Source organism: Nelumbo lutea, chromosome 3, assembly GCF_056320005.1.
Source record: "Nelumbo lutea isolate HS-2025 chromosome 3, American lotus-T2T, whole genome shotgun sequence".
In the NCBI taxonomy this organism is placed as follows: Eukaryota; Viridiplantae; Streptophyta; class Magnoliopsida; order Proteales; family Nelumbonaceae; genus Nelumbo; species Nelumbo lutea.
This window is the reverse complement of record NC_142686.1, coordinates 34,692,116-34,701,803: the sequence shown is the minus strand read 5'-3', so window position 1 is coordinate 34,701,803 and position 9,688 is coordinate 34,692,116. Positions and strand designations below refer to the sequence as shown.

The window sequence follows — 9,688 nt, the reverse complement described above, 5'->3', positions numbered from 1 at the left end:
CACAGCTGATCCCACAACATTACTGTTCTCAGATTTCGGCCCTACTGAACCCTTTTAGACTGATCGCACACCATTCCAGATGTGTAATGAGTATAAAAAAAAACAGATTTGACCATTCTCTCCAGCAACAAAACAACTTTCACACAATAACTTAGCTTCTATATGAGTAGAAGAAGAAAAAAATTTGTTGTCATAGCATATGCAAATTTATAACCTTGAAGTAATAACACCTTTCTAGGCAAAAAAGGGATCCCTCGATCTACATACAATGAGAGAAAATACTCTCACACTAGCTGCAGGTCATTAGACCCACATAACCCATACATCTTGGTACAAAAAAGGATTAGTTCGATCCACAAACTGAGGAAGAAAAAAAACCTCAGAACATTAGATTTCTTTTTTTTTTTTCTGATAGTTTCTGGGCTCATGACCAAGAAAAAGGAATAGTCTTGCAGTGAGCTTCCTCACACGTCCACCAAAGATCTTGTTCTTTGGTTCGACCACCAATAGACATAAAATGAAAGAAGCACTGCCCTGATCCTAAGATTGAATCTGTCGCTCTGGTACCATGTTTTCTTGGTGCACTGATACCTGATCATAAGATTGGAAGAGAGAAGAAAAGAAGGAGAAGGAAGATGAGAGAAAAGAGAGACAAAATTGAAAGAGGCCAAAGTAAACAGGCGGCTCTCAAAAGAACCGAATTCGAGCCTTAGTATTGAGCTCGTTTACTAATCGAGTATAATCTGAATACTATGAAATTTGGTTTGTTAGGCTCGCGAGTGTGAGATTCATATATACATTATATGATTTATATTTAATTTTATTAGTGTAAACACACTTATACTGTGGTCCCTATTGTATGTTAGCTTTTCCATTACTTTGTTGTAATGGGATGGGAGGGAAAAAACCATCATTCGATTGAAAGAATGGAGGTTTGAGAATTGAGCAAGAGAGTAGTCACGAACAATTGAAGAATGAAGAGGACTGCGATATGCGACAAGCTACAAATTGGTTCCAGGTCATTGCAAAGCTACAAATCACTGAAGCTTTAGGCCTTTAGCTTAGAGTTCAGATGATAAAAACCCTAGAAAATTCGATTCCAAGTTGTTCAGTTAAGGCAAGCTCCAAATCGATTCCAGCCTTTTAGTCCAGGTCGTTCTTATTCCTTTTCTGATTTCATGTTCATTCTAGCTTTCTTAAGGACTTGGGTTGTTTTTTTATTTGGGTTCAAGTCGAGGGAATTCGTTCGGTCAAGCTCCAAATCGACATTGAAATTCTTCTTCTTTCAAGTTTTCTTATGGCTTCTACGGGGGCTTATTTATTGGTTTTGGTTCATCTTACATCCTTGCCATTAATAAGGTATTTAATATTGAAATCAATAATTTTCAGTTCAGGTTCATCCTTGTTGTTAAATGCCCAAAAGTTTCTTTAGGACAAGTGTTTACTTCATATTCTTCTATAAAATTGTTTGTACACAACTTTCTTGGATAAAATCTGGTATCTATTTGGAAATACGACTTGTGTTCTTGAAGTCCAAAAGATTATAAGAGAAAAGTCAAATATGGAGTCACATAGAGAAACATCTAGGAAAGCCATAATTAAAATGCCATGAAATTAACGTTTTTTTGCCAATAAATCAGGTTCAAAGCTAAAAACAAAGACAATAAATACTTTTTCTTTTCGAAAGAAATAATAGACAGTAACTTTTCTAGTTGGACCTATAACAGGAAACTTTTGTGAGTCTTTACGTGACATTTGAAACACCAAAGTCCGGTATCTCTGAATTCTGAGCAGACTTTTTTGTGATAAAAATTTATTTGTCTGAATAGTTTGCCTCTGAAGCTAATTGTATTACCATGTCAAAGTTGTTGCTAGAAGTGCTAATTGTAGTTTATTCTCTTTGAACATGGATGTAATGGGTAGTCTTGTCTTTTGGAAAGTTTTAAAAGTCAAAATAATAAAGAAATGATTATGTGATAATGTGAACAATTGATGTATGATGAGAGGTGATTCAATCACTTATTAATGAGGGCAAAATTTCATAAACTCATATAACTGGGCCTATCAAAGGTGTAACCTAACGCACTAAAAGAAGAATAACCACATATCTAGTTAGTTTCAGAAATTAGTGGCAATTTTTCAAGACTCCCAAATTTCAAATGCTACCCCCATGACTGTTTTAAAGCACTCCACTTTATCAAGCTAGCATTTAAGTTATTATAAAATCTTGTTGCTTAAAAATTAAAACCCTTCTAACCAATTCTCTAACAACAATTAAAACTTGCAAATAATACAAAATCAACAACTCATAAACAAGTTTGATTAGGAAATGGATGAAAGCTTGTCAATTTTATAAGCAAAATGAACAACTTTTATTTATTGGTTTTTCAGGCTGAGGGGTACAATAAACCCACTAAATCCTGATACATTAGACTCATTCCATCATTTTATTCCTTCATATTGGGCCAATACTGTTTGGTTTTTATGAACTTATTAAACTTTAATACAATATTAGATATTGAATACTCACATATATTAACCTACAAGAACAAATTCAACACTCAAGTGTGTTATATAGTAATTGGAAAGTAAAATATATTATATTTTAGTGTCTTTTTTTGAGCCAATTCAAAATTCTTTTCAAACGTGAAGTTAAATCCTAGTTCTTATTGTATAATAAATTATTTGGTTCAAACATGGTTAATTCTTATTGTAGCTTGCCTAAACCTAATAATTGGGAATTAAACTATTCATTTCTGAAAATTCTATTATAATTGCATTTTTATTTGATTTGAAATGAATATAGTTCCATGAATTGTATTTCTAAATGCCTTTTCTATTTGATTTCAAATGCTTTATTATGGAATTTTGAGGAAAGAAGTAGCTTATCTATGAAAAAATATATTTAATTTTGGTTGTTTGAATTTTTTTAGAATGTTGAAATATCCTTAAAAGAATTGAACTCAAAACTTAAATGTCAAGTATATTTATCAAAAACAAAAACTTATATGTCAAGTTAAAACCGATGTGTTTCTATGTTGTTGGATGGCCCATTTTTATCAAAACGAATTAATTCTTATTAGAGAAATTTTCATAACAAGGTTTCCTTTTGTGTAGGAATGCCATCATCCCCTATCCATGATCACAATATATTATTAACAAATATTCCCTCTACCTCTATAAGGCCTTCACTCTCTCATTCTATGTTTGGTTCTTCTCCTATCATCATGGTTGACATTATCGATGACTCTTCTCAAAATGAGACCAGTCAAACAACAAATAATGCAAGTAATCCTATTGCCACTCCTTAGATGGTACTTTGATTGGATCTCAAAGTCCTGTTGAAGAAGATGGTCCAATACCAAAGTCAAAAAGACAAAAAACAAAAAACTTCACCTATGATGCTTGAATTCACAAAACTTGAACTTATTGATTGCCCAATGTGTCTATTGCAAGGTTAAATTGTTTATACAATCTACAAGTGTGACAAGTCACTTTAGTTGACATTTGAAATCATGCATACCAAGAAAAGTGGCTAAGAATGCTAAGAAACAGGGTAAGCAGCAAGTGACTTTGAATTTCCAACCAATAGATTAAAGTGTTGATGTGGATATTGTGGGTCCTCCTTTTTTATATCCTAGTGTTGTTGGAAAGTGTGATCATTCCAAAATGAGGGAATCGGTTGCTCATTGGGTGATTATGCATGAGCCATCCATTTATCATAGTAAAAGAGGAAGGTTTTAACTTCATGATGAAGATGTGTAATCATTCTTTTGACAAAATCTTTCAGAAGACAGTAAAAAATGATTGCACGACTGTGTATGAGGACCAAAAAAAGATGTTGAAGAATCTTTTAATATTTCCAAAATTAGCATAACCACTTACCTTTGTAAGTCACAAAACCAAAGGATAGAATATATGGTGCTAACTGGTCACTTTTTATATGCCAATTGGAGGTTACAGAAGCATGTTCTCAGCTTTGTCCATGTTCTTTCACCTCATAATGGGGTTGATATAACAAATGCAATCTGTAAATGTTTGAACGAGTGGGGCATTGAGAATAAGGTGTTTACAATTTCAGTGGATAAATCATATAATGATTCATGCTTAAGGTTTTTGAGAGATATATTTTCTAGAAATATGAAGTTACTTTGTGATGGAAAGTTATTTAATGTTTGATGTTGTGCACATATTCTAAATTTATTGGTTCAATACGGTCATGATGAGATTAGTTTCATCATAGAAAATGTGCGTGAGAGTGTGACGTACATTAACCAATATGAGTCTAGGAAACAAACTTTTTTCTAAAATTGTTCAACAATTACAACTTGGTGCAAAGAAGTTAGTTATTGATTGCCCCACCCGTTGGAATTCAACTTTTGAGATGTTGTGCTTTGAAATTTCAAGATGTGTTTCCAAGGTTTCAAAAAAGGGAGCCAAACTATGATTACTTGCCAACTCTTAAAGATTAGGGAGAAGGTGGAAAAAGTGTGTGAGGTACTTAAAGTTTTCAAAGTAGTTACTAATTAACATTATTTCTGGTAGTGACTACCCTATTTCTAATTTGTACCATAGAAAGATCTACAAGGTGAAGGTGATTGTGAATTTGAAGTCAATGGATGAAAATGATTTCATTTAATGAGTGGTTGGGGAAATGAAGAGGAAATTTGATAAGTATTGTGGTGAGTGCAAATTGAGATTGGTTGAAATGTGTTTTCCAGAAATATATTTAGAAGACGAAGCTAGAAAGAACCTTGATAAGGTTCGAGGTGCCTTGTACCAACTTTATGATAAGAATGTGGCTACTTATAATGCCTCTAGTAGTGAGCAATCCTTTACTAAAGGGGATGGTAGTCACAAATCTCTTGTAAGTTATAGTTCCAAGTCTTAATAATCAAGTTTTGGATGGTCAAAATTGATTAGTTATGTGAAGAGAGTTGATGCCATTCCCTCACCAAAATCAAAGTTAGATATGTATCTTGAGGGTGGTGTATATATTTGCAAGGAAGAAATGTCACATTATGAATTCAATAGTTTGGAATGGTGGTAGGCTAATAATTTAAAATATCGAGTATTGTCAAAGATGGCAGAGGAGATTCTTTTCATTCCAATATCCATAGTAGCTTTAGAAACTACATTTAATGCTGGTGGTAAGGTAATTGATCCTTATTGTGCATCTTTAGCTCCAAAAACTGTTCAATGATTTGTGGAGGGGATTTGATTCATGTCCTCCATGAGGTGAAGAGGAAACAAAAGGTATACTACATTTAATTTTTGCTTATTATTGCTTAGTGGTACTTCATTTATACTTTCTTTTATTTATCACTAATTTTTTTTTTGTCCTTCTGTAGGTGGACAAAAACACAAACTAAGATAATTCTACCCATTTTTGGATAGTGGCTTGCAAGCTTTAAAGCCAGAAGTGTGCATATAGGTAATCCTTTTTTCATGGAAATGCTGCATTGTTTCTTGGTTACTCATCATCTTAATAAGATAGTTTGGATTTATTGTAGCTTAATGAATTCTGTTTACCAAAGGACAACATGTCTTAATCAGATTTCCTCTTTGTTTTTCTTTATTCCTTAAACCTGAAATGCAAACTTTCCCAAATTTTTAATAAAATTGACGAGGTTTCAGCCATAGACAAGGAGTTTATTAGTGTATTATTAAATCCTAATTAAACTACTTGTGATGCTTTATGATATTGTATTGAACTATTGGTTAGCAGAATATTCTTCTATTAGTTTTTATTTTTATGTTTTTCTTAATTTCTTAGTTCAATTAATGATTAAATGCCAATTGCTTATTTTCTTTACTAACTGGTCTGATATGTATATATATAATATATTAGGAGAAGAAACAAAACCCAAGATCACTATTAAATCCATTTAAGACAACAGAGATCTATCTTGTACTAAACTTCATGTGAGTATTATGTCGTTTGTACTTAAAATCTAAGCCTTCAATGTCCCTTTGTTAGATCTTGTTAGAGATTTATTTAATATATGTTGCTACAAATTATTGTTGCAGAACTAGGAATTGGAGTAGCAACATCCATTTGGCAATCTATTGGAGACCTAGTTGTCTTGTCAATCTCAATTCTTGTAGGAGGGCTTGCCCTTCAACTCTTAGAGAATCACGCGAAATTTATTGCCACAAGGCCCACAACCTTCCTTTTGCTATCTCTTATCACTCCACCTATGCTAGAAGGAAACAAAAATCATTAGTTTTGATCTAGCAAAGAGAATTTATTATTTGAAGCATTGTTGAAACTATTTGCTAATTAGTATGGTACTTATCTTTGTTGAATTCTGTTGGTATTATATTATTTTTTGTCAAATTTATTTCTTTAGTTTTTTTATTGAGATGCATATTGTTGTGCAAAAGACCCGTTTTCTTTTAAACACATGCTTGTTTCATTTTGTTGTCATTTGCCAAGACGGTAGGCTGTCATGATCTTGTCAAATAGTGTTGAAACTTGAAGACCCACCACTGACTTTGCATTCTCTTTGTAAATAGGAAAGACTATCCCATTCTTGTTTCTCTTTGATTGACATGCAGAAGGGAAGACAAAGTTGTAATAGAGGATGTTCTTATTGGATAAAGGTGGAAAGTTGGGTGTTTTGTAGGGACTAGTAGAAGCTGATTTTGGAGTTGTAGAGGAAGCCTTACTTTTGCTATTCTAAAGGAATGGAGGTAATTTTTTTTCTTGATGCAAAGAATGCTTTGGAAGTTGTCCAAGGGAAAGAGGATTTGTGCATTTGTCATTTTTGTGGTTGTGGATAAAATTTGACAGTTATATAAATTTTTTTCTCTTTATTTATAAACAAGAATTTTATTAAGCCAACTCTGTATCTATAAACAACAACTTTTATTACAATGCTTCAACCATCTTTTAAGTTTAATCTAAAAAAAGTTGCAGGATTTATCTTTGTGTATATGCATGTTTGCTTGGAGGAGGCCCATAATGTGTTGGGTCTAAACTTAGAGTGGCTAACTATGATAGTAGTGGCTCTAAATGTTTTGGGCAAATTTCTTAAACTACCCCTACTGTTTAGTTAATTGACAAACTGTACCCTTAATTGTTTAACTATTGTCTTAAACCACCCCTATTGTTTTTGACAATTGACTAGCTCTACCCCTGTCGTTAGCGTTTGTTAATGTTCTGCCAAATCTGTACACATGGCAGAAGCTGAAGCTAGTTAATTACCATTCCCTTGATTATATTTTATTTTTAATTATTTATCTACTAAAATATAGAGAAGAGGGGTAGTTTTGCCTTTTTATTCCTCTTTATTTATTATTGGGCATGTATACTAGTGTGTAGCCTTATACAATTCAATAGTTTATTTCTTCTTGTAAGGACAATCTCGTCCTTTCATTATTTAATATAAATATATCTTTCTTGGGTTGGATCTTGTTTGATTGACTAACCAAACAATCATTCTCTTGTGGTTTGTCTATCTTCTCTAGTTTCTCTCACCTGAACTATCATGGTATTAGAGCAAGTTGCTATTTGATCCATCTTTTCTTAGTAAAAAATTAGAATCTATCCTTTCCCTTGTTTTGAGATTGGTCTTGGAGCTGTTTTTGACAACCCTAAAATCAATCTATTATGCTCAATGTGCTTAACAAGGAAATTTTAACTAGATCTCTCTTGGGAGATATCATATCATGGAAAAAATGCATAGGGAGTGTACCTTGTTCGGTTATACATTCTATGATAGCCATATCAGTTTGCATCGAGTGTAGAGGAAGTTCTAATCTTCTCTCTTGGACAACAAGTTTCTCTTTCCTTTTTTGGTTGTATTCCTATTACTTACTTCCTTATATGTTCGAACAGATTTGTAAGAGGCTCTCTTTTAGCTCTTTTCAACATCATTTCTTGTTCTTGGTGTTTGTACTACTTGTTTTATTGTCTCTACCTTTTTTTTTTTTTTGAATTATTCATGGGATTTGAGAAAGTTTGAAATCATTATAGCCAAGTTTGATGGCAATAACTATGCACTTTGGAAGTTTCATTTTTAGTACTTTGTTGAAGGGAAAGGGATCTAGGCTATATTGATGGCTTTATAGCCATGCTAGATGATGGTGATGCAAAGGGGCTGAAGCAGTGGAAGATTGAAAATGCTTAACTTGTCTCCTGGATTCTAGGTTCTATTACTATTGATGTTGCCATTCCGATGAGGGGACTTAAGACTGCACATGGCATGTTTGAGTACCTTGAGAAGGTTTATCAATATTCCAATATGTCCAGACAATATCAGATAAATCCGAACATATTTTCTTATACTTAGGTGGAAGAAATGAATCCAAGAGAACTATGCTGACTTTGTGAATCTTTGGACTAAATATAAGTTGGTTCATTTGAGAAACTTATCTACTAATCATTGTGTGAAAGTAATGAAAAGTATGGTCAAACGTACTTAGTAGGGAAATTATACCAGGCTTATATATGAACCTTGGGGAGTCATTAAGAGAGAAAGCTCGACTCCTTATTTAATCCTCTCTTAATAATAAGGAAGAACACGCCATAGATGCAATTTTTTCTAGCTACAAAGCAAAAGGGGAAAAAGGGTTTTTTTTTTTGAAGAATCAATGTTATGAGTACAAGGATTTTGGACATATAGCACCACACTATAAGAACTTTTGCACCTATTGCAAACAAGGACATATTATTGTTGAATGTACGATTAGGTCCCCTAAGAAAGGACAACATAAAGCTTTTTAGGCTTTGGCTGAACCATTTGATGCTTCTTCCTCCACTTTAGCTCCCAAGATAGATTCTCAGGGTTCACTAACTGAAGATAAGATTCACCAACTCATGTCTTTGACTATTTTCCCTACTTTTTTTTTCTACTATTGGTATGATTGGTAAGTTTTCTTACTTATGTTATTACCCACTTCACATGTGGATAATTGACTCTAGAGCCTTAAATCACATGGTTGGGGGCTTCCTTTGGCTAGTTTCCTAAACCTTACATCTCTGATAACCACATTATTATAGCTAATAGCGAAGCTCTTCCTATTCATGGTTGTGATGATTTGTTACTATCACTTCCTAGTCTACTCATTTTTATATTCCCAAAACTCTTTGCATAAGTTGACTATAAATTTAATTTCTACTGGAACTTGATGATGGTAATAATGTCCTTTTTTCTTATGATGATTGTTTAATCCAGGATCAACACACTATGAACCTAATGGGGAAGGGGTGTAGGCTTGGAAGGCTATTTGCTTTGGAATTTGAGGACAAGAGTTCTTCATCGGTTTCTTGTTCGTTGTCTACTACTTCTAGTTTTTCCTCTGCTTCTTGTAATTATGTGTGGCACTTATGGTATATATGGTACACTCATGTTAAAAAATTGGATTGTATGTTTTCTTCTGGTTATTTGACTCTTACTAATTCTTCATTTAAGAATGTTGATAAATCCTATTTGACTTATTATAGTAAAAGTCATATTTTGTGTTTTTCATCCTCTTCTGAGCATGCCCCTACTCTTCAATGGAAACTCCAAGTGCTATCTTATATGTGTATTTAGGTAATCATCTAGCAAGAAGAATTAATACCCCAAATAGTACATGCCCAACCGGTTCTACCAGGGTTTTTTAAATTGAATGTAGACGGTTCAACCAAGGACAACCTGGGTCGAAGTGGAATAAGGGGAGGAGTAATAAGAGATGACAA

At 33.2% G+C, this 9,688-nt stretch overlaps 1 long non-coding RNA gene across 3 annotated transcripts; it reads left to right on the top strand.

Moving 5' to 3' along the window:
- Positions 1-624: 624 nt before the first annotated feature.
- Positions 625-9,478, top strand: LOC148864178 (uncharacterized). 3 transcript variants are annotated; one of them, XR_016110026.1, is made up of 4 exons: positions 625-1,152; positions 5,352-5,434; positions 6,520-6,696; positions 9,183-9,478. It is a non-coding gene; the product is annotated as an uncharacterized LOC148864178 (long non-coding RNA). The 3 variants fall into 3 exon arrangements; XR_016110025.1 differs by having other exon boundaries at positions 718-1,152; positions 6,562-6,696; XR_016110027.1 differs by having other exon boundaries at positions 885-1,359.
- The last annotated feature ends 210 nt before the right edge of the window (positions 9,479-9,688 follow it).